This window comes from Tamandua tetradactyla, chromosome 3, assembly GCF_023851605.1.
Source record: "Tamandua tetradactyla isolate mTamTet1 chromosome 3, mTamTet1.pri, whole genome shotgun sequence".
Taxonomy (NCBI): Eukaryota; Metazoa; Chordata; class Mammalia; order Pilosa; family Myrmecophagidae; genus Tamandua; species Tamandua tetradactyla.
Window position 1 is genome coordinate 33,686,782 of NC_135329.1, and position 24,994 is coordinate 33,711,775.

General features: G+C 36.6%; 2 long non-coding RNA genes across 9 annotated transcripts in view; one reads left to right on the plus strand and one right to left on the minus strand.

The window, feature by feature from the left end:
* LOC143677234 (uncharacterized) overlaps positions 1-10,015 on the minus strand; it is an 88,478-nt gene extending 78,463 nt beyond the window's left edge. Inside the window, exon 1 of the long non-coding RNA XR_013172466.1 lies at positions 9,827-10,015. This is a non-coding gene — a long non-coding RNA (uncharacterized LOC143677234). The remainder of the gene's footprint in view (positions 1-9,826) is intronic.
* A 41-nt stretch (positions 10,016-10,056) lies between these two features.
* Positions 10,057-24,994, plus strand: part of LOC143677233 (uncharacterized) — a 69,598-nt gene continuing 54,660 nt past the window's right edge. For all 8 annotated transcript variants that reach the window (XR_013172458.1, XR_013172460.1, XR_013172459.1 and 5 more), the window contains exon 1: positions 10,057-10,167. This is a non-coding gene — a long non-coding RNA (uncharacterized LOC143677233). The remainder of the gene's footprint in view (positions 10,168-24,994) is intronic.

Sequence of the window (24,994 nt, forward strand, 5' to 3'; positions counted from 1 at the left end):
TATTTTCAAGTCTCATCGATATTGTAGTATGCATCTGAAATTCATTCCTTTTTATGTCTGAAAAATGGTCAAAATTTACATTGTATTCATATACCACATTTTACTTATTCATTCATCTGTTGATGGACACTTGAATTATTTTCACTATTGTGAAAATTCTTCTGTAAATATTGATGTATGAATATCTGGTTCAGTATTTTGGGTTTACACCTAGGAATGGATTTTTTGGGTTGTATGATAACTCTATGTTTAACATTTCAGGAACTGCCAACCTGTTTTCTCATAGCAGTTATACCATGTTACATTACTACCGTGACTCATGAGAGTGCCAGTGTTTCCATAACCTACCACACTTGTTATTTTCCATTTTTTGATAATAGAAGTGATATCTCATTGTAGTTTTAACTTGCATTTCTTAATGGTTAATGATGTTGAGCATCTTTTCATATACTTGTTGGCTATTTGTATATCTGCTTTAGAGAAATGTCTAAGTGATTTGTTGGTTTTAAAATTAGGTTGTTTATCTTTTTATTGTTGAGTTTCAAGACTCCTTTATATGTTCTGGATATTAAACCCTTATCAGATATGTGCTTTAAACCTCTTTTCTTTATATAGGTATGCTTTCACTTTCTTGATAATGTCCTTTGATGCATAAAAGTTTTTCCTTTGATAAAGTTCAGTTTATTTATTTTTTCTTTTGTTGCTTATACTGACATATCTAAGAATTGAATTCTAGATCCAAGTCCATGAAGATTTTACCCTATATTTTCTTCTAAGAGTTTTATCATTCGAGCTCTTATATTTAGGTCATAGATCATTTTGAGTTAGTTTTTTGCCTGTGGTGTGAGGTAGAGGCCCAACTTTATTGCTTGCCAAGTGGAAATCCAATTTTTCAAGCATGATTTGTTGAAGAGACTGTTCTTTCCCCATCAAAGGACTTGGCATCTTTGTCAAAAATCTATTGGTCATAAGCATCAAGGATTATTTCTGGGTTCTCAATTTTATTCCATTGGTCTTTATATCCATTCTATGCCATCATCACACTGTTTTGATCACTATAGCTTTAAAGTAAGCCTGAAATCTGAAAGTGTGAGTACACAAGCTTTGTTCTTCTTTTCCAAGATTGTTTTAGGCTGTTTGGAGTAACTTGCATTTCCATATGAACATGAGAATTGAATTTACCATTTTTGTCAAAAGGCTGCTGGATTCTGATGGGGATTTAATTGAATCTGTAGATTACTTTCAGTAGTATTGACATCTTAACAATATTTAGTCTTTCAATCCATGAAAATGAGTGTCTTCCCATTTATTTAGATCTTTAATTTATTTCAGCAATGTTTTGTGATTTTCAGTTACAAGCATTTCACCTTCTTAGGTAAACTTATTCTTAGATATTTTATTCTTTGCATGTTATTATAAATTGAATTGTTCCATTGATCTCCTTTTTGGATTGTTCTTTGCTGTTGTATAAAAATACAACTGGCTTTTGCATGAATTTGCTGAATTTGTTTATTAACCCTTGTGGCTTTTCTGTGGATTCTGTGGGATTTTCTATATATATTATCATGAGATAATCTGAGAATAGAGAGAGTTTTACTACTTCCTTTCCAATTTGGTACTTTTTATTTCTTTTTCTTACCTTACTGCTCTGTTAAGAATTTTCAATATAATGATGAATAGCAATGTTGAAAGTGAGCATCCTTGTCTTGTTTTTGATATTAGGGCAAAAGCATTAAATCTTTCAGAATTGAGTAAGATATTAGCTTTGAGTTTTTCATATATGCTTTTTATCATGTTGAGGAAGTTGCCATCTGTTCTTAGTTTACTGAGTATTTTTATCATGAAATGGTATAGATTTTGTTAAGCACCTTTTCTGTGCTAATTGAAATGATCATTTAGTTATTTTATTTCGTTCTATTAATATAGTGTAATATATTGATTGATTTTCTTATGTTGAACCACCCTTACATTCCTGGGATAAATCCTAAATAGGCATGGTGTATAATCCTTTTAATGTGCTTTTGGATTCAGTTTGCGAGTATTTCATTGAGAGTTTTGCATTATATTCATAAGGGGTATTGGTCTGTAACTTTTTTCTTTATCTGGCTTTGATAATAGGATAATGCTGGTTTCATAGAATGAGTTAGGAAGTGTCCCATTCTTTTCAACTTTTGTTGCCATAATAATTATATATTATTTTTTAAGTAATTATGTGTTAACATAAGTATCCAGTAAGAGGTAATCTAGTATACAGATGATACCCTAAGTACTTCAATAAAATGTATTTAAAACACAGGAGTTGGAAAGGCTGGAAGAAGAACAGGGAAAAGGTGGGAGTTATTGGAGAAGAAAAGAAAAGAATGAGAAACAGAAAGAATGGGGCAGAAAAATATTTGAGAAAATAATGGCTCAGTATTTTCCAAAACTAAGAAAATACATCAGACACAGATTCTAGAAGACCTACAAATTTCATGAGGACAAATAAAAAAATATATATCCAGGAATATTATAGTAAAAGTGATAACAATTGAGGTAAAGATGAATCTTAAAAGCAGTGTCAGATAAAAAGGGGTTTGCTTTCAAAGGAGCAACACTGAGAGATAGTTTATTTCTCATTAAAACTCATGGAAGTAAGAAGATAGAGTAATAATATGTTCAATGTTCTGAAAGAAAGTAACTGGAAACCTAGAATTCTATATTCTATATTTAAGACTGATGGAATTCTTCATCAGAAGAAGCAAATGGTTTAGACAGGTCAAAATAAAAGATATCTGCTGTTCTATGTTAATAAAGAACAAAAATGTTTTAATGGTATAAAACATTGTTAAGTTAAATGTATCAACTCAGAAGGAGCTATCAGAATTCTAAATTGGAGATATTTAATAACATTTCCCAAAACTTAAAAAAAGATAATGATGGTACTACAGAATAATTAGACAAATACATGATCTTAGTATATATTTTAATATCTCTCTCAAGAAATATACTGAAGATTTCACCAACACAATTCACAAACTTAGTTTAATGGACATGTAGAAGACACTGCAGTTGATAACAGAGCAGTGCATATACTTTTTGAGCACAGATAAAACATTTATAAAAATTTGCCGTACACTGACAATGAATTTTAGAGGATTGGATTCATTGAGAATGTTTTTTAACCATAAGGCCATTAAGCTGGAAATCAATATAAAAGGATATTTAAAACTCTGTATATGATTGGAAATTAAATATTTTCCTAAATTCCATGGGTTGATGGAAAAATAGAAATAGAATTTAGAAAATATTTTAAACTGAATGATAATGCAAATATTGCACATCAAAAACTTGTGGGATACAGCTAAAGTGGTGGTTAGAGAAATTTAGAACCTTAAATATATATATTAACAAAGAAACAAATGCCAAAATTAGTGAACTAAATATTAACTTCCCAATTTAGAAATTGACCATCAGGTAAAATAGGCAAAAATGTAGTAAGAACAGAATAACACAGATAATTGCTGAAATTAATGAAATAAAGCATAAACCATAATGAAGAGTATTTTTTAAAGCAAAAGTGGATTTCGAAAGCCTATAAAATTGATAAACCTATGGTAAGACTGATTAAGGCAAAAAGAGGGAAAACAAAAACCCAATGGCAAGAATGGATTTCCATAAATGCAGACATCACTAACTGATATTGTAGCCAAATATCACGTATATATGATATCATATATATCAATACTATTACAAATGTAAGTAGAAAGCCTTACAACTATTAAAGTAATTTAATTAAAGACCTTAAGGTCTTTCCTATGATGAAAACTTCAGGCCCAGAATTGCTTTAGTGGCAGATTCTACAAATTTCAAAGTAAAAAATTATGCCAGTAATGCATTGCCCCTTTCAGACAACTGGAAGAGAAATAACAGTTCCCAACTTGTCTTCCATGATGACGCAATATTGTTGTGAAAACTCAATAAGAACATTACAAGAAAGGAAACTTACAGGCCACAATTCCTTATGCATGTAGATGTGGTGTTTTAAAGGAAATATTAGAAAATCAAATCCAGAATTATATAAAATGGATAACACATCATGACATACTGGGCTTTATTCCAGAAATATAAGGAATATTTAACAACCAAAAATCACTCAATTTAACTCACAACTCTAAGAGAAAGAAGGTGAAAAACAATATAATCATTTAAAAGGATGAAAAAGCATTTACTAAAATTTAAATATATTTCTGATGAAACCCCTAACCAACTAAAAACAGAAGGGGGTTTCTAAGTTGGATAAACAGTATCTTCAGAGAAGACCTAGTTAAGGACAAATCTGATATTCTTATGACACTTGATGATGTTAGTGATCTGCCAAATTAAATAATTTCAGAACTGTTGAACCTTGGGATTTGTTATGTGTAAAAACATTTTTTGCATTTTTTGAGGTAATTGAGTTTGAGTTGTCTGTAACTTGAACTTCGAAATATATTCAATAGTTGTAGAGGATTGAATAAGGTCCCACAAAGACATGTTCAATTCCCAACCCTTGGTTCTATGGATGTGAACTCATTCATAAATAGAATCTTTGAAGATCCTGTTTGGGTAAGGTCAAATTGGAATTGGGGTGGCCCTTGATCCAATATGGATGATGTTCTTATAAGCAGAGGAAATTTTGACACAGTCAGTTAGTGGAAACCAGAGGAGGACACACTAGGAGACAGACCATTGCTTGATGGAGGATTGCTAGAAAGCTATCACCAAATGCACAGACTCTGTGAGAAAGTCTGGCCTGATGATATTTTAATGTTGGACTTCTAGCCTCCAAAACCATGAGACAATAAATTTCTGTTATGTAAGAAAACAGTTTGTAGTATTTATCATAGCAGACCTGTAAAACTAAGACAGCGGTATAGCAAGAATGTCCAATAAAATATTTATAAAGAAGAGCAGTAACCCTCAGAATGGGAGAAAATATATGCGGGTCTACTATTCAGAATATATAAAGCAATTTTACAACTTATCAATAAAAAGAAAACTCAGTTAGAAATGGTGAAATGATTGAATGGACATTATTCTAAAGAAGATATGCAAATGACCAATAAGCCCATGAAATGATGATCAACATCATTAGTCATTAGGGAAATCCAAATCAAAATCACTATACATACTTTGTGATAGTTATTGTAAAAAAAATGGACAATAACAAGTGTTGGTGAAGGTTTGGAGAAATTGGAACCATCATGCATTGCTAGTGGGAATGTAAAATGGTACACCCAGTGTGGAAACAGTTTGGAAGTTCTTCAAATGTTAAACATAGAATTACCATCTGACCCATTAATTCCACTCCTAGGTTTATACCTCAAAGAATTGAAAACAGGGACTCAAATAGATATTTGCACATTAATGTTCATAGGGGCATTTTCCACAGTAGTCAAAAGGTAGGAACAATCCAAGTATTTATCAACAGATGAATGGGTAAACAAAATGTCGTCTATACATAAAATGGAATGTTTTTAGACATTAAAAGGAATGGAGTACTGGGCCATGGTGGATCAGCAGGCAGAGTTTTTCTCACCTGCCATACCAGGAACCCGGGTTCGTTTCCCAGTGCCTGCCCATGCCAAAAAAATAAAGAAAGGAATGGAGTACTAATTCATGCTACAATATGGTAGAACCTTGAAAACATCATGAAAGTGAAAGAAGCCTGACAAAAGACATGTTGTATGATTTCATTTGTATGAAATGTCCAGAAGAAGCAAATCCATAAAGACAAAGTAAATTAACAGTGACTGGGTTCTGGGGAAGTGGGAAATGGGAAAATTACTGCTTGTAGGTGTGAGGTTTCTTTTTGGAGTGATAAAAATATTTCAGGATTAGATAGTGGCTAAGGTTGCATGGCACTACAAAGATACTAAAACATTGAAATTTTGAAGGGGTGATTTATATGGTATGCCAGTTAAATCCAAATAAAAATATTTAAAAATGAACAGCAACAAGGGAAATATTGAATTACTGGGTGTTAAAATTAAGGTAGAACTGTGTCAGGAAAGATAAATAAGTCAAGGGATAGCATAAATTCAAGTTTTAGACACAAAGATCTAAATAAATATATATTTATTTTATAGTATTGCAAAATTTAAAAACAATTTGGGACACTAGACCTTTTATTCAATAAATACATTAATAATAATGATGAATTATTTGGTTAAACATTATGGTGGAATCTTAACTCTCAATATAAAAAAAGTAATTTACAGATAGAGTAAATAAAACCATAAAAAATTTACTCAATTTTAAAGGAACACAATTTTTTTATGTAAATTGCCACAGAGCACAAAACATAATGGAAACATTCCCAATTTATTTTTTGAAGGTAGTATAATGTTAGAGGAAAATAAACTGCTAAAGATAGCTCAAGAAGTCAAAATAAGGCTAACACTATCAAGAAGTAATGTCTAAGGAATGTAAGATGATTCAAATTAGAAAAACTATGGACAAAAGTCAAGGAAACAACTCATATGATTAAGTCAGTGTATTGAGAAAAGACTGCTATTAAATTAATCAATCTTTTCTGATGAAAAATTCTAAGGAAAGTTGGAATAGAAGAAAATTTCCTTAAGATCACAAAGGGGAGTCTTGAAGAACAACTGAAAAAATTTTGTATTAAAAACTTTAATAATAGTAAAAATACCCCATGAAATCAGGAATCGACTAGTCCTTTGAAATGGAGATTATTACTTCAGACATCACTGTTTTTTTGACATTTAGTTACAGCAATGGTTCAGAAACAGTAAAATAAAAATTGCAAATATTGGAGAAGAAGATAAAATATTATTTGAAACTGATACAATTAAGTAGCCAGATTTAAATATTAAGTAAAAATCTGTAAGAACTGATACAATTTGATTCTATTGTCTGGTTACTAGACTACACAAAACTAAGGGATTTTTTGTTTTATACTTCTAACATCCAGTTAGAATTAAAAATAGGAAATATTCCACTCACATAGTGACAAAGTTATAAATGTTTAGAAAAAAATTAATGATATAATTACATTGTATTATGTTAAGTCAAATAATACAGATTATAAGATTATGGACTGACTGTCAGATATTAAGATGTATTACAAGCCATATTAACAAAAAAATATCAGTTCAGAATTAGTAGAGCAGGACAGAATAAAGAACCTGGAAAGTATTACTCTATTTCAGTCATTCATAGTGATATCTTTAATAAATTGAACCAAAAAGGAAAGCATGATAAGGAGCCCAGAATGGGAATGAGGGCTTGTAATTCTGCATAGCTTAATATAATCCCTGGATACATCACAGAGAATGTTGAGAAGATAACTAAAAAGTATTGGTAAAGCTCCTTGAGCGATGGGAGAAAAAGTATGGAACTATTAAATTTTACCATAGGGGAAATCCCTGAAACTGTCTCAGACATTAGGGACTTCCAAGTCAATAGGCCAAGCCCTTGATAGGCTTGCTCTTGTGAAGCTTATTTACGTAGAGAGAAGAAAAGCCAACTTATAATTATGCCCAAGAGTTATTTCCACAGGACCTCTTTTGTTGCTCAGATGTGGCCTCTCTTTCTTTAAGCCCAACTATGCAAGGAAAATCATTACACTCCCCCCTACATGGGACATGACATCCTGGGGGGAAGTCTCTCTGATAACATGGGATATGACTCCCAGGGATGAGCCTGGCCCTAGCACTATGGGATTGAGAATGTCTTCTTGATCAAAAGGAGGAAAAGAATTATAACAAAGTATCAGTGGCTGAGAGAGTTCAAATAGAGTTGAGTGGTTACCCTGGAGACTCCTTTTATGCTAGCTTTAGCTAGATATTTCTATTTATCATAGTTGGCCAAACCTCAACCAAAACCATTTTTGCCAAGACTAAAGAACGTCTAAGGCTTTTTGTGAGATTCTCCAAAGTTTCCATGTGCTATGATTACTTTCCAGAGACCTAAAACCTCCATATGGGTCCTTAGGCCAGATAAGTCCTGAAACCCAGAGGGTCCAGCCTCTACAGAGCATCAGCTAGATCCATTCCCCTATCCCATATTATCGACACTCCTTTCCAATGCAAAAAAGTTAGAATGGGTGTAGCCCAAATATTACTAAAGATTGGGAGAAAGATCAGAGGAGAAGGAGAAGTTATAACAGAGAAGATAGGATTTAACAAATGAGTATGACTGCTGGAACTATAACCCATACAAAATTCTGAAATCTGTTCTATGACTAAATGTTGCAGTGTGTTTTAAAATTTATTGCATATATATATATATATACACATTATTTTTCACAACAAAAATGGAAAGCATGATAAATTACCTTAGTAATACATAATATAGTAGTAATTGTGATGAGGGTGGTTGTGATGATAATGATATTAATAATAATGAAGATGAAAGTAAGTCCAGAATTGACCTGTGCATACTTAAATGCAGGGATCATTGATCAGAGTTTGTAAATTGTAGATTTAGCAAATGCTGCATGCTTATTAGTATAAATTGGATCCCTACCTCACACTATATGCAGAATTAGGTCATAAGGATCAAGGACTTATATACCAAGTGCAAAACTTAAAAAGCTTTAGTAGAAAATATAAATAAATATTCTGTAGACTTTGGGGTAAAGATGCTGTGAAAAAAGACACAAAAAGCATTAACTCTAAAGAAAAGATTAATTAATTTCACTTTACTAAAATTAAGACTTGCTATTCAGACACTCTGGATTGAGGTGGGGCAAGAGGGTGGCATAGGGATGTGTGGGATTTAGTGTATCCTCTAGTAAATAATCAGGAACAGTCTGGAACAACTGTGGGGGACTTCTGTGACCAGATGCACATTGTACAGAAGCCTGAAGACAGTAGAAGGGCCAATATTGATAAATCATAGCACAGAACAGTAAGTAAATTCTTCCATCCTGGTGCTCCTCCCCAGCTGGCACAGCAGGCTGACTTGAGTCTCTCTTCAGTGGGAGAGACTTGTGTCTCTACTAAGAGCAAGGGAAGGGGAGCTCAACCAAGTTCCAACTGTGGATTTGATTAACAAATTCAGACCGCTGAATACTAGCTTCACGTATAGACACATGTACAAGCAAACAAGCAAAGAAGAAGGAAACCGAGAGACATGTATTAGCTTTGCCCCCCCGTAGGGAAGAGTCCAGGCTGATGAAAAAAAAATAACATCTCGCCCCACCCCACAGAGCTTTCTGAGTTGTAGCTCAGAATATTGGAAAAGGGTTGTGCCACGAGAAAAGGGGCAAATAAATCTGGGTGCCAACTCCAGTTCTTAATTGGCCAACCTGGGGGCTGGGGACCATCTCTCTCTCACTCTCTCTCTCAGCCCATTACAGAAAGCAGCAGGCATTCTAAGTTTTCAGTCCTGCTTCAGGCAAGGCTGGAATTAAGGAATGACTGTGAGAGACAAAGTAACTGATCAGGTGAGGATATTTTCCTAAAGGGTTGATCTTCCCCCAGAAAAGATAGGGGCAGGGCCCAGCGCAAGTGGTGGTTTTCATACAGAGAATTTAGACCCCAGGGGCTGGGATATCAGTGGAATCTGGCCTGTCTCAAACACACTTCTGGCAGGGGACAAGGGGGCCTGAATGAGAGGTAACTCTTCCAGCCTGCAGGGAATAGGGGGCTGAAGGGGAGGGGAAGGCCCAGCACAGGTGGTGACTTATTTTGAGACTTCAAAACACCAGGAACTGGAAAAAGAAACAATTAAAGCCCTGGAGTTCAGCCTCAGCCTCGGTCTCACCTATGCCCCTGACAGTGACTGAATCAGCTGAAAATTAAAGGTACAGTAACTTTACTGTGAGGAGTTGTGGGACCAGTGTCATCTGCTGGGCAGGATAGAAAAGCCAAGAATTAAGGGGCTTCAGAGGAAAGACTGGAACCCTGCTGAGTCTCATCCCCAGGGAAACTTGACACTGAACTGTGGTCTCAGACCAGGCCAAGTGACTTTTCTCACTATCAAGCAGGAAGCTCTCTTTGTGACATGGCTTCCTCTGGATTCTCCTTCTACTTCGGAGTGTCAGTGAATGGAACATGGAACTACATCATTTAGGTAGGCCTGACTATTGAGATTGTTTAAAAAATGACCACTTGAGCTGACTCAAGCATGGATGATTTGTGGGGGCTTGTGATTCCATTATTGGACGTCTTGTAAGAGGTAAATCTCACAAACCTTAGCTTAAGGACGGCCAATGAAGAGTCTGAAATTTCTGAGAATGACTTCCTCTAAGTGTAGATTCAGGTCTTTCTCCTCTGAGGTCTCATGAACAGCAGCGTCTGTACACAAGCCTCTGTTAGGACCTGAGAAACTCAAAGGGGAATCTCGGGGTCATTGTGGTATGTGCAGGTTACTGATGACTGCTCCCTTTACTGAAACCAGACTGACCTGGGATCTTTAGCATCTCTCATAGTGAATCTAGAATTTACTGATTTTTCTCATGTATCTGAGAGCTCTTGGCTTCTTTCTTGCTCATGAGGAAAAGCTCAAGAAGTACAGTTTGAATTGCAAAGTGATCAAATTTATGAGTACATATCATTAAGTTCCTTTCTGGAACACTATGGACAGAATTTTCAGTGATTCTTTGATATTTCCTGCAATCGTCTGTTTCCCAGCCAGATAGATTTGGAGCCAGGAGGTGAGCTTGGAAGACTGCCTAGGAAATGCAAGAACATTGTGTAATCCATGGGTAATCAGGGACATCAAAGGAAGGGGTAGGGTCATTGCATTCCAGAAGGGGACTGGTGGGCATCAGGTGAGTGAGTGGAGGTTGCTTATCACCAGATTGTGCAGGGCGTAGGTTAAGAGAAGGAGCTTTGATGAATGCTTTTCTCCAAAAGGACACAGGCAAGAAAACCAGATAGCTACCAAGCTGTCAAAGTACAAATTGTCACAGCAGAAGGAGAAGGAAGTTAATACCATCCGAGAATAAATCAGACCTAGGAATGTTTAGTTTTGTCTTCAAGTGTAATTCTACCAGAAAGGTACTAGATTTCAATAACTGATAATCAAATATTATTAACCATGGTCCTTCCTTGTACTCAGCATTGTTAAAGGTTTTGGAGTCCTTGTGGAATCAGTTATTTCTTTTTCCTCTTGTTGCAGCAATCGTTCACATTCTTTTTTTTTTTGCATGGGAAGGCACTGGGAATTGAACCCAGGTCTCCGGTATGGCAAGCAAGAACTCTGCCTGCTAAGCCACCATGGTCCACCTGCAGCAATCTTTCTGAAATCATTGCTTCCTTACCTTTAGTCTATAAACATACTCAAGTTCTGCCTACTTCGAAAACAAAATGCCAAATTACATTCCTTTAGTTTACTTTTTTATGTAAAATCTTAAATTTCTTCCTTTCTTCTTTGGACAATAATAGTCCATGGGCTCTGTTTCCAATTCCTTATCTTCCATCCATCCATATATATGTAATATGTACACACATGCCTGTATACAATATGTATGTCTTACATTTTACTCTGATTTCCCGATAACTTTTATTTTACAAAGTAAAATCCATAAAATTATCAAGATAAAAAATGTATGTCTACAGTATATAAATAATATAAGTATATTCATATTATGTAACAATATACTAAACATACATTATTATATACATATAAAATAAATATAAACATAAGGCATTATTCCAGTACTAAAATTATTAATATTTGGGTTATTTCTCTTCAGTTAAAAATCTCTCTCTCCTATTTTTCTTTGTCTCATGGATCATCTGTAGCTTTTTTCTTTTACATGTACTATTTTATGAATACCTTTGGTGTCATTTTAGAATGTTCTAAAAACATAATTTTAATAATGACATAAAATTCATTTTATGGATTATCCTATAATGTATTCAATAATCCTTTTATTGTTGGGAGTTGTTCTATGTGTGTCTTTCACTATTTAAATGTTATGAGATTGTCTCAAGGAGATTTTCTGTCATCTTCAAACTAATTTCTAGCTAAGTTTCCTCACCCAAGGGGCTGTTGGAGTTCCTAGTTGCACATAATCTACGTGGAGAGAGTGAAACTTTTGGGCCTCTGAGCCTGATTACTGTGTCCTTATTAGGCTGTGGTTATGAAGATTGTCCATTTATGGTTAACACTGGGCATGGAACCAAACTCTGGTTTTGTTAATTCTTTTGTTTTAATGTTCTCAATTTCATTTATTTCTGCTCTAATCTTCATTATTTCTTTCCTTTTGCTTGCTTTGGGGTTAGTTTTCTGTTTTTTCTCTAGTTCTTCTAAGTGAACAGTTAATTCCTTGAGTTTTGCTCTTTCTTCTTTTGTGATATAGGCATTTAAGGCAATACATTTTCCTCTTAGCACTGCTTTTGCTGCATCCCATAAATTTTGGTATGTTGTATTTTCATTTTCATTTGCCTTGAGATATTTACTGACTTCTCTTGTAATTTGTTCCTTGTCCCACAACCAGTGGGCCTCCATATATTTGTGAATTTTCTAGTCCTCTGCCTGTTTTTGATTTCCAACTTCATGCTTTTATGATCTGAGAAAGTGTTTTGTATGATTTTGATCTTTTTAAATTTATTGACAACTGTTTTGTCATCCAGCATATGGTCTGTCTTTGAGAATGATCCATGAACACTTGAGAAAAAGGTGTATCCTGCTGTTGGAGGTTGTAATGTTCTATAAATGTCTGTTAGGTCTAGTTCATTTATTGTATTATTCAAATTCTCTGTTTCTTTATTGATCCTCTGTCTAAATATTATATCTATTGGTGATAGTGGAGTATTGAGGTTTCCAATTATTATGGTAGATGTGTCTATTTCTCTTTTCAGCATTTTAAGTGTTTGCCTCATGAATTTTGGAGCACTCTGGTTCAGTGCATAAATATTTTTTATTATGTCTTATTACACTGTTCCTTTTATTAATGCATAGTGTCCTTCTTTGTCTCTTTTAATTGTTTTACATCTGAAGTCTAATTTGTTGGCTATTATTATGGCTACTCCTGCTGTTTTCTAATTGTTGTTTACATGAAATATCCTTTCCCAACCTTTCACTTTAAACCTGTGTTTGTCCTTGGGTCTAAAATGCATCTCCTGTAGACAGCATATAAATGGGTCCTGTTTTTAATCCATTCTGCCAGTCTATATGTTTTGATTGGGGAGTTTAATTCATTAACATTTAGTAGATTCTTCTACCATTTTGGTTTTTGGAATTTATATGTCATATCTATTTTTTTTCTCTTTTTACCTTTGCTGATAGTTTTCATTTCTATACTCTGCTCCAATACCTCTCTCTCCTGTCTTTTCTTATCTGCCTCTAGTATTCCCTTTAGTATTTCTTGCAGAGCAGATCTCTTTGTCACAAATTCTGTGATTTTTTTTCCTGAAAATGTTTTAATCTCCTCCTCATTTTTGAAGGACAATTTTGCTGGATATAGAATTCTTGGTTGGCAGTTTTTCTCTTTTAGTATCTTAAATATATCATACTACTGTCTTCTTGCCTCCATGGTTTCTGCTGAAAAATCTGCACAATGTCTTATTGGGCTTCCCTTGTATGTGATGGATTGCTTTTCTCTTGCTGCTTTCAAAATTCTATCTTTCTCTTTGACATCTGACATTCTGTTTAGTAAGTGTCTTGGAGTATGTCTATTTGGATCTATTCTGTTTGGGGTATGCTGCACTTCTTGGATTTGTAATTTTATTTCTTTCATAAGAGATGGGAAATTTTTAGTGATAATTTCCTCCATTAATCTTTCTCTTCCTTTTCTCTTCTCTTCTCCTTCTGGGATACCCACGACACATTTGTTCATGCACTTCGTGTTAACATTCAATTCCCTGAGTCCCTATTCATATTTTCCCATTCTTTTCCCTATATTTTCTTTTGCTTGTTGGATTTCAGATGTCCCACCCTGCAGTTCACTAATTCTTTCTTCAGCCTCTTCAAATCTAATTTTGTAGGTTTCCATTGTTTTTTTTTCATCTCTTTTACTGTGCCTTTCATTCCCTTAAGTTCTGTGATTTGTTTTTTCAGACTTTTGATTTCTTCTTTCTGTTCACCCATTGCCTTCTTTATATCCCCCCTCAATTTGTTGATTTAATTTTTGATGAGATTTTCCATGTCTGTTCGAACATCCTGAATTAGTTCTTTCAACTCCTGTATCCCATTTGAATTGTTGGTTTATTCCTTTGACTGGGCCAAATCTTCAATTTTCCTATATGACTTTTATTTTTTGCTGGCTCCTTGGCATTTGATTTCCTTAATTAGTTTATTCTGAAGATTTTTTTTTCACTTTTTTACCTAGGATTTTCTTGCTGGTTTTGTTCTCTACCTGTTCTTTGATATTCACTTCAGCTTATCAGAGACCTCTACCACAGGTTTTGTTTAATGGAGCAGAAATTTTCAGTTCTTGTTTTCTTGTTCCTTGCTCTTCCTATACATAGCCTATTTTTTTCCCTTATGAGGGTCTACTTAGATATTATAGACCCCAGTCAGATTTTCCCTGACCAGAATTGCCTCCTCTCAGGAGGATAGAGTGACCAGCTTCAGTTTTCCCTGAAGGTGAGATGCACCAGGTTGACAGACTTTCCTTTGAAGCCTCTAGACTCTGTGCTTTTCCTGTGCTGCCCAATATGTGGCACTTGTCTGCCTATGGTTTCCCACCAGTATAAAGTGATGTGGTGCCTTTAACTTCAGCAGAGTCTCCCTGCTGGTGGCACAGTTGAGACAGAGATGAGGTTATAGGCTGGCTTTAATAGCTTGTTTTCCAGTCCCTGGGGCCTGCATTCCTTGAGGGAGGGATTATATGTTAGCTGGGCCCCATCCTCTCTTGAGGAAGGCACAGCCTCCAGGAAATTAATTCCTTTCACCTGAGCAGCCTCTTTGTCTCTCAGAGAAGTTTAACTCCACCCTTGTCTGGGGCAGTTGGAGCCTGAGAAGCTTTGCAGTTCATCTAATGTGCAGTTAAGGAGTAGAAACAAAGCAAAAAAAAAATCATTTTCAGAGCAGAACCCCCATTCTTCAGGTTTGTTTATCAAGAGCTTAAGTTGGTATGTTGCTCTATGTGTCTTCAGGTTCTATGTGCCCCACCTCCCACCTTCTTTTAGGCTCCAGCCCTTTTCAAGTAATTTGTGCTGTTTAATCCAAGAAACCACTGTTTTTTTTTCTTCCCATCAACCCTTCCCACTCTGTGCCAGGGCAAAAATTCCTAGTATCTTTAACTCCTATTCAAGGTTTATCTGAACTGGGAGCCTATTTTTAGTAGTCAGAATATGTTAATTCCACAATCATAGCTTGGTTGAGCTAAGTCCCTGCTGCTATAAAGTCTCTTTTCTTTCCCCTCCAGGAACCAGGCTGCCATGCCTGTGGGGGAGGCATGTCATCCTCCATGGCTTGGCGGACTTACAGTTCTGTGTGGGTTTGCAGTCAGTCCAGCTTTTCCAGGCTGGTGTACGCTGTGTTGTCTGGTCACTGATGTGGCCCCAGCAGTTGTTACATACCGTTCCTGGCCATTTACTAGCTGCTCTGGAGGATGAATTAAATTCCACACTTCACTAAGCCAACATCTTGGAACCACCCAGTCGCTAATACTTTTTGATTATTTGCTTAATATACTCTGAGATGTAGCCAGGCATTACATTAAGCTGTACAGGATTAAAGGCTCTCATTCTTATTCTGGGCTCCCTGTGTTTGAATTGTTTAAATGATCTAGACATACAGGTTGAGTTAGATTATGTGCTACAAAAAATTTACGTTCTGGACAAATTAAACCTTTCTTCCTTCGGTTCCAAAGAGTAGGTACACTTCTAAGATTTAGACAATGTCTTCCGTACACAGTATTCTGTGTAACCTTATCCTGACCTGATCGGCTCTGCTCTTATCTCTAAATACCAGGTTATAGATACATAAACATCCTCTCAAAATCCAGAAATAAGAATTACCACTGCAGGCTAAATGTGACTGGTATAAGAGCGTACAATCTAGGACACTGTTTTCTTAAAAGCGTTTTCTAAAGGAGACCATACAATAATTGCTCTTTCATTTTAGATTTATTTTGCCTCACCAAATATGCCACAGGTTCATTCATGTCATTGCGTGATCACGACTTTGTTCCTTTTCGTAGCCACACAATATTCGATTATGTGTATATACTATCATTCACCAATCTAATTCTCAATCAGTGCATTCTTCAGCCACTTGCATTCATTAGGCAACATGTATAATACCGAAAGTCCACAGTCTAGTAGCACTATTAATTTTAGATAATTTCATTCTCCTCAAGAGAAAGGTAACCAATAAACACACAGTCACCAAACAGAAAAACTAAACCTCCTTTTAACTTCTGGTCCCATCTTCCATTATTTACCCTTGCTGTTGCTGTGATACTGATAATGTTTTCCTGCTAACCATAGCCCATAGCATGCAATAGCAGCTTTCCTCCATACCCTGAATCTATACAGTCTTTGTACAAGGTTCATACCTTTGAATTAGTTCATGCAAGGACTTATTTATATTTCTAGTATTAATCAGTGAGACACTTAGGTCTATACATCTCCTTCCAATCATGTTCACCTTCAATACGGTAATATTAATTATAGACCCACCACAAAACCACTTTCATTTCTATCTATTCCCTTACATTGGAATTCAACCTCATTAGCTAACCATTAACCCATATCTAGCTTCTATGTATCTCCAAGTCCCCTATATTCTGTATTATAAGACTCTGATTTTACCTTTATCATGGTCATAAAAATGAAATCATGCAGCATCTATCCTTTTGTGTCTGGCTTATTTCACTCAGCTTTATGTCCTTAAGGCTCATCCATCTTGTCATGTGTTTCAGGATATCGTTTGTCTTAGTGCTGCATAATATTCCATCATATGTATATACCACATTTGTTAATCCACTCGCCTGTTGATGGGCATTTGGGTTGTTTCCATCTTTTGGCAATTGTGAATGATGTTGCTATGAACATCTGTGTGCAAATGTCTGTTTGTGTCACTACCTCCAGCTCTTCTGGGTATATACCAAGTAGTGTTGTTTAGTTTCCTAAGGAATTGCCAAACTGTCTTCCATAGCAGCTGTACCATTATACATTCCCATCAGCAGTGCATAATTGTCCCAATTTCTCCACATCCTCTCAGACATTTGTAGTTTCTTGTTTGTTTAATAGCAGCCATTCTTATAGGTATGAGGTGTTATCTTATTGTAGTCTTGGTCTGTATTTCCCTTATAGCTAATGAAAATGAGCATCTCTTCATGTGCTTTTGAGCCATTTGCATTTGCTCTTCAGAAAAATGCCTATTCAGATGTTTAGTCCATTTTATAATTGGGCTGTTTGTTCTTTTGTTGTTGAGTTGTATATTTCTTTATGTACATAGGACATCGAACTTTTGTCCGATGTATGATTTCCAAATATTTCCTCCCACTGAGTTTGCTCCCTCTTCACCTTTTGGACAAAGTCTTTTGAGTGCAGAAACATTTGATTTTGAGGATGTTCTAGTTTGCTAGCTGCTGGAATGCAATATACCAGAAACAGAATGGCTTTTAAAAGGGAGAATTTAATGAGTTGCAAGTTTACAGTTCTAAGGCTGAGAAAATGTCCCAATTACAACAAGTCTATAGAAATGTTGAGTCACAGGCATCCAGGGAAAGATACCTTGATTCAAGAAGGTCGATGAAGTTCAGAGTTTCTCTCTCAAGTGAGAAGTATGTGGCAAACACAGTCAGGGCTTCTCTCTCAGTGGGAAGCGCACATGGCGAACATAGCATTGTCATCTGCTAGTTTTTCTCCCGGGGAGCTTCTGGTTTCATGAAGCTCCCCGGAAGGCGTTTTCCTTCTTCATCTCCAAAGGTTGCTGGCTCGTGGACTCTCTGCATCTCATGGCTACATCGTTCTGCTCTCTCTGAATCTCTCATTCTCCAAAATATTTCCTCTTTTATAGGACTCCAATAAACCAATCAAGACCCACCCAAATGGGTGGAGACGTGTCGTCCCTTAATCCAGTTTAACAACCACTCTTGACTAAATCACATCATCCAGGGAAATGATCTGATCACAGTTTCAAACATACATATTGAACAGAGACCATTCTACCCTTATGAAATGGGATTTTGACCAAAACATGACTTTTCTAGGGGGCATACTTCCTTTCAACCCAGCACAGAGGAGTTCCCATTTATCTATTTTTTCTTTTGTTGTTTGTGCTTTGGTGTAAAGTTTAGGAAGCTACCTCCTATTACTAGTTCTTGAAAATGTTTCCCTAAATTTTTTTCTAGAAACCTATGGTGCTAGTTCTTATATTTAGGTGTTTGATCCATTTTGAGTTAATTTTTGTATAGATTATAAAGTAAGGGTCCTGCTTCATTTTTTTTAGCTGTTGACATCCAGTTCTTACATGCCCATTTATTGAAAAGACGATTTTGTCCCAGTTCAGTGGGTTTGGAGATGTTGTCAAAAATCAGTTGACCATAGATTTGGTGGTCTATTTCTGTGCTCTTAATTCGATTTCATTGGTTGATACTTCTTTGTTCCAGTATGCTGTTTTGACCACTGTGGCTTTATAAAATGTTTAAAAGTCAGGGGAGTCAAACCTCCCACTTCGTTCTTCTTTTTTAGGATGCTTTTAGCTATTCAGGTGAACTTGGTAACTGGCTTTTCCAAGTTTTCAAAGTAGGTTGTTGGAATTTTGATTGGCACTGGTTTGAATCTGTAGATCAATTTGGGTAGAATTGACATCTTAACTATATTTAACCTTTCTGTCCATGAGCATGGAATGTCTTCCCACCTATTTAGATCTTCTTTGATTTCTTTTAGCACTGTTGTGGAGTTTTCTGTGTACAAGTCCTTTACATCCCCAGTTAATTCAGACCTAAGTACTTGATCTTTCTGTTGCTATTTTGAATGGAATTTTTTCCTTAAGTGACTCCTCAGTTAGGTCATTGTTTGTGTATAGAAATGCTGGTTTTTGCATTAATTTTATATCCAGCCACCTTGCTGAATTTGTTTATTAGCTCAAGTAACTTTGTTGTAGATTTCCCGGGATTTTCCAAGTATAGGATCATATTATCTGCAAATAATGAAAGTTTTACTTCTTCCTTTCCAATTTGGATACCTTTTATTTCTTTGTCCTGCCTGATTGCTAGCCTCTGTTCTAGTTTGCTAGTTGCCAGAATGCAATATACCAGAAACAGAATGTCTTTTAAAAAGGGGAATTTAATAAGTTTCAAGTTTACATTTCTAATGCGGAGAAAATGTCCCAATTAAAATAAGTCTATAGAAATGTCCAATCAAAGGCATCCATCCAGGAAAAGATACCTTGGTTCAAGAAGGCCGATGAAGTTCAGGGTTTCTTTCTCAAGTGAGAAGGCACAATGCAAACACAGTCAGGGCTTCTCTTTCAGCTGGAAGGGCACATGGCAAACGCAGCATCATCTGCTAGCTTTCTCTCCTGGCTTCCAGTTTCATGAAGCTCCCAGGAGGTGTTTTCTTCCTTCATCTCCAAAGGTCACTGGCTTGTGGACTCTGCTTCATGGTGCTGCAGCATTCACTTCTCTCTCTGAATCTCTCTCATTCTCCAAAATGTTACCTCTTTTACAGGACTTCCGAAACTTATCAAGACCCACCCAAATGGGTAGAGACATGTCGTCACCTAATCCAGTTTGACAACCACTCTTGATTAAATCACATCTCCAGGGAGATGATCTGATTACAGTTTCACACATACAGTATTGAATAAAGATTATTCTGCCTTTATGAAATGGGATTTAGATTAAAACATGGCTTTTCTAGGGGACATGCATCCTTTCAAACCAGCACAGCCTCTCTCCATTGAGTATGATGCTGGCTACTGGCTTTTCATATATGGACTTTATCATATTGAGGAAGTTACCTTTGATTCCTGTCTTTTGAAGTATTTTTATTAGAAAAGGATGTTGAATTTTGTCAAATTCTTTTTCAGCATCGATTGGGATAATCATGTGACTTTTCCCTTTCAATTTGTTAATGTGCTGTACTACATTAACTGATTTTCTTGTGTTGAACCATCCTTACATCCCTGGTATAAACCCCACTTGGTCATGGTGTATAATTCTTTTAATGTATCGTTGGATTCAATTTGCTAATTTTTTTTTTGGAATGTTTGCATCTATGTTCATTAGGAAGATTGAACTGTGGTTTTCCTTTCTTATACCACATTTACCCGGTTTTGGTATAAAAATGATATTAGATTCATAAAATGAGTTTGGTAGTGTTCCTTTTCCCTCAATTTTTTGGAAAAGTTTGAGCAGGATTGGTGTTAACTCTTTTGGAATGTTTGATAAAATTCTCCTGTGAAAACATCTGGCCCTGGGCTTTTCTTTGTAGGAAGATTTTTGATGACTGATTGAATCTCTTTACTTGTGATTGGGTTGTTGAGATATTCTGTTTCTTCCTGAGTCAATGTTGCTGACTTGTGTGTTTCTAGGAATTTGTCCATTTCATCTAAGTTGTCTAGTTTGTTGGCATGTAGTTGTTCTTAGTATCCTCTTTTGATTTCTTTTATTTCTTCAGGGTCAGTAATAACACATCCCTTCTCATTTCTGATTTTGTTTATTTGCATCCTCTCTTTTATTTTCTTTGTCGTTCTTGCTAGTGGCCCATCAATTTTATTGATTATCTCAAAAAAAACCAACTTTTGGTTTTACTGACTATTTTCTTTTGTCCTCCCATTCATTTAATTCTGCTTTAATCTTTGTTATTTCTCTTCTATATGCTTTGGGGTTAGTTTGCCATTCTTTTTCAAGTTCCTGCATGTGAACAGTTAAGTGCTTGATATTTTCTCTTTCTTCTTTTTTAATATAGGCATTTAGGGCAATGAATTTCCCTCTCAGCACAGCCTTTGCCACATTCCATAAGTTCTGATATGTTGTATTCTCATTTTCATTCATTCCCAGATAGCTACTGGTTTTTCTAGTAATTTTTTCTTTTGACCCACTGGTTGTTTAAGAGTGTGTTATTTAATCTCCATATATTTGTTAAAGTTCTCATTTTTTGCTGGTTATTGAGATCCAGCTTCATTTCAATGTGATCAGATAAAGTGCTTTGAATAATTTCACTGTTTTTAAATTTTTAGGGACCTGTTTTATGCCTCAGCATATGGTCTCTCCTGGAGTAAGTTCCATGAGCACTGGAGAAGAATGTACAGTCTAGTGTTTTGGGGTGTAATGGCTTATATATGTCTGTTAGGTCTAATTCATTTATCAAGTTGTTTAATGTTGTTTCTTTGTTGATCTTCTGCCTGGTTGTTCTATCTATAGAGGAGACTGGTGTATTGAAGTCTCCTACTATTATTGTTGAAGCATCTATAACTCCCTTCAATTTTGCCAATGTCTGTCTCATGTACTTTGCAGCTCCTTGATTGGAGCATAAACATTTATGATTGTTATTTGTTATTGGGTAATTGTTATTTTTATTAATATATATCTCCTTCTTTGTCTGTTATGATGACTTCATGTTTAAAGTCTATTTTATGATATTAGTATAGCTACTCCTGCTTTCTTTAATTAATTAATTAATTAATTAATTAATTAAACATGGGCAGGCACTGGGAATCGAACCCAGGCCCTCAGGCATGGCAGGCAAGCACTCTTACCTGCTGAGCCACCGTGGCCTGCCCTCATGCTTTCTTTTAGTTACAACTTGTATGGAGCATCTTTTTCCATCCTTTCATTTTCAATTTACTTGTATCTTTGTGTCTAAAATGAGTCTCTTGTAAGCAGCATATAGCTGGATTATATTTCTTAATCCATTTTTCCAATATATATCTTTTTATTGGTAAATATAGTCTATAAACATTCAAAGTTATTACTGAAAAGGCGTTTCTTGAATCCACCATCTTATGTTTTTGGATTTTAGTGTCAGATCTATATATTCCTTTCCCTCTTTCTTTTTTTATCTTTTAAGTTACCCTTACTGGTATTCTTCAATTCTGTGCTCTCCTCCAGACCTGTCTTTTTTTTTTTACAACTGGAAGAACTCCCTTTAGTACTTCTTGTAGGGCCAGTCTCTTGTTGAAAAATTCTTTCAGGATTTGTTTGTCTGTGAAAATTTTGATCTCTCCCCCAGTTTTGAAGGACAATTTGGCTGGGTTCGGAATTCTTGGTTGGAAGTCTTTCTCTTTCAGGATCTTAAATATATCATACCATTGCCTTCTTGCCTACATAATGCCAGTTGAGTAGTCTGAATTCAGTCTTATGTGGTTACCCTTATATGTAGTAGATTGTTTTTCTCTTGCTGCTTTCAGGATTTTCTGCTTCTCTTCAACATTTGACAGAGTGACTAGCATGTGTCTTGGGGAATGTATTATTCTACATGGAGTTTGTTGAGTTTCTTTGACTTGGTTATTTATGTCCTTTATAAGGGTTTGGAAGTTTTCCTCCATATTATCCTCAACTAGTCATCCTAGCCCTTTACTCTTCTCCTTCTGGGACACCAGTGATTTTTACATTCGTGTGCTTTGTTTTGTCCATCTTTTCCCTGCATGTGGCTGGGGGCCGTGCGCATGTGCAGATCTGGGAAGACCGCAAACTGATATACATGTGCACAGAGCTGGGGGAGGGTGGGAGGTGTTGCATGATTGTATGGGCTCAGGGATGGGTATAGCCTGGGTATGGGGGTATGTGCCTATAGCGTTTATGTACTGGTGACTGCCTGTAGGGGCAGGGATGGGGAGGTAGGGCTCAGGAGGGGTGGGTTGAAACTGCACTTGCACAGGAGAGATGGGTTGGGTTGAGGAAGGTATGCACATACTTGGATTGGAGGTGTGGGGTGAGTACACGTGTGGGGGTTAGCAGGGCAGGGGCTTTGGAGCATGGGGAGAGGGGGCGGATAATGGGGTTCAGGTGTGTGGGGTGGATCACAGGTCATGTGGCTGAGCTGGTGAGGGTAGTGTGTTCAAGGAATGTGGCTTGGCTTATTTCCTAGTCCCTGTCTCCACATCTGTGCACTCCTGAGGGCTCTGGGCTTCTGTGTTAGGCTGTTTGTACCAGCTGGACAATCTCTGGTTCTCTGCTTCTCAGTTCCTCAGCTTTTGCCACCAGGGCCTCCCTATGTGGTGCAGAAGACTCTCCCAGGTTACACCTGGAATCGCCATCTCAGTCACCCTCCGGTCCCTTCTCTAGCTGTTCCTTGGAGTAAGGGTGTACTTGAACTATCCTAGTCCACCCTCTTCCCAGAATAGCGAAATCTCAGTTTTAACAGGTAGAAATTAACATTATCCACTAACCAGAAGAAGCTATGAACGCATTTATTTATTTGGCAACAGATCACTCTCTCTCAGTTCACTGTCCAGCCTTAAACACAGTCCTGCCACTGGACATCCTTGTCCTTGGCTTCTTTCTGGAAGAAATTTTACTAGAAATCTCTAGTGACATTGTAGAAAATGCTTTTAGGTTTTAAGAAGTGCTTATAAATAATAATAAAGAATAAAATATTTTTTCTTTTCTTTTTTTTAATTTTTGGACTGTACAGGCATCCATTGATTATTGTGTTCTTGACTTCAAGCCTGTTGCCATTTAAGATATAGCTTGAAGAAACTCTCTTCTTGTCCTCCACATTAAGACTGATCTTGCCTCTCCTATTCTAAGGGCCAGGACAGAAAGGGCATACCCAACAACCATATGGAAGTCTAATTACAGACGGCATGAATTCCCATGGCCTGTGACTTAAGAACTTAAGAAGAAAATGAGTGTGACTGTGCTAAATAGTATGGTGAAAGGGAAGTATTGTAAAAGGAAACCTTAGACAGCAACAGAATGTGGTTTTAGAGAAGAAGTTTTGCACTCCAGGCTATTCCAGGAAACAAACAATGCTTGGATGTGCCCCTTGTCATTGAAGTTAATGGTCAGGCAGATGGGAAACAGTGAGTTTATGGGCCTTTGTCAAATACAGAGAGCAGGTGTTTCAATGCAGTCACTAGATCAGAGAATCATTGAATGTTTGAACCATGAAATCCCAGAAGGCCTCCTTCACCCTCAGAAATACACACACATCAAACATATTTTAGGGTAGACCCTTCCCACCTAGTTTATTACCCTCCAATCCTACTCCACTCAGACTTGGATAAACACAGAGCTGGTGTCTTTTCCCTTCTCCTTTGGTGCTCAGATTCCTGCTCTCCCACCCAGGATGCTGACTTCTAGGTGCCCCACAGCCACAGGACCCTCACCCTCTTCACCGCCATTCTCCCACTTGCCCTACAGCCCAGGCTGAGCCTCTCAGAAAGAATGTGGGACAGAGGATCACAATATGGCCATCTCCTTTGCAAGGATTAAACTCAGCTCAAGCTGTTTCAGGTCAGAATGTGTGGTAGGGAATTCCAGACCCAGCTGAACTACAAACAAGTCGTGAAATCATTAGCAAATGACTTGACCTCTTACAGCATCTATTTTTTTCATCTGTAAACTGAGAATGTTGGATTAGAGGCTCTCCAGGAGCCCTTTGTGTACCACAGGAATTGGTTTCATGGTCTGTGCATGTGAAACTCACCCACTTCAGCTCAGATATGAAACCAGGTCTCATAAAGGAGCTTGATCATAAATGGGGTCTGTGCTTCAAGTGTGCTTGTGTCCGTGTCTGAGTGTGTGCCCATATGGATGTTTGCATGTTTCTGTTTTTGTGTATTTAAGGGTGTATGGAGAGGTGTGTTGGTAAGGTAGGTTGTAGTATGTGCATGTGTGCACACATATACACATGTATATGGTCTCTGAGTGTGTGGGATAGTACATGAAACAAATGACAAACAAAAATGAGAGAATAGCTCAGATCCTGAGTGACTAGCATGTGGTACATTACGATTTGTTTTTTCTTCTTTAATAATAACTGTGGCAAATATGTCCTGTTAGCAGGCACTTCCCCTGTCTGGGCTGCTCCATTCCCATGACCCCTTCCATGCTCCCCTCCCTCTAGCCCAGTACTGTGCCCTCCACGTCCCCCTCTAGCCCAGTACTGTGCCCTCCACGTCCCTTCTTCCCTCAGGCCTGCGGGAC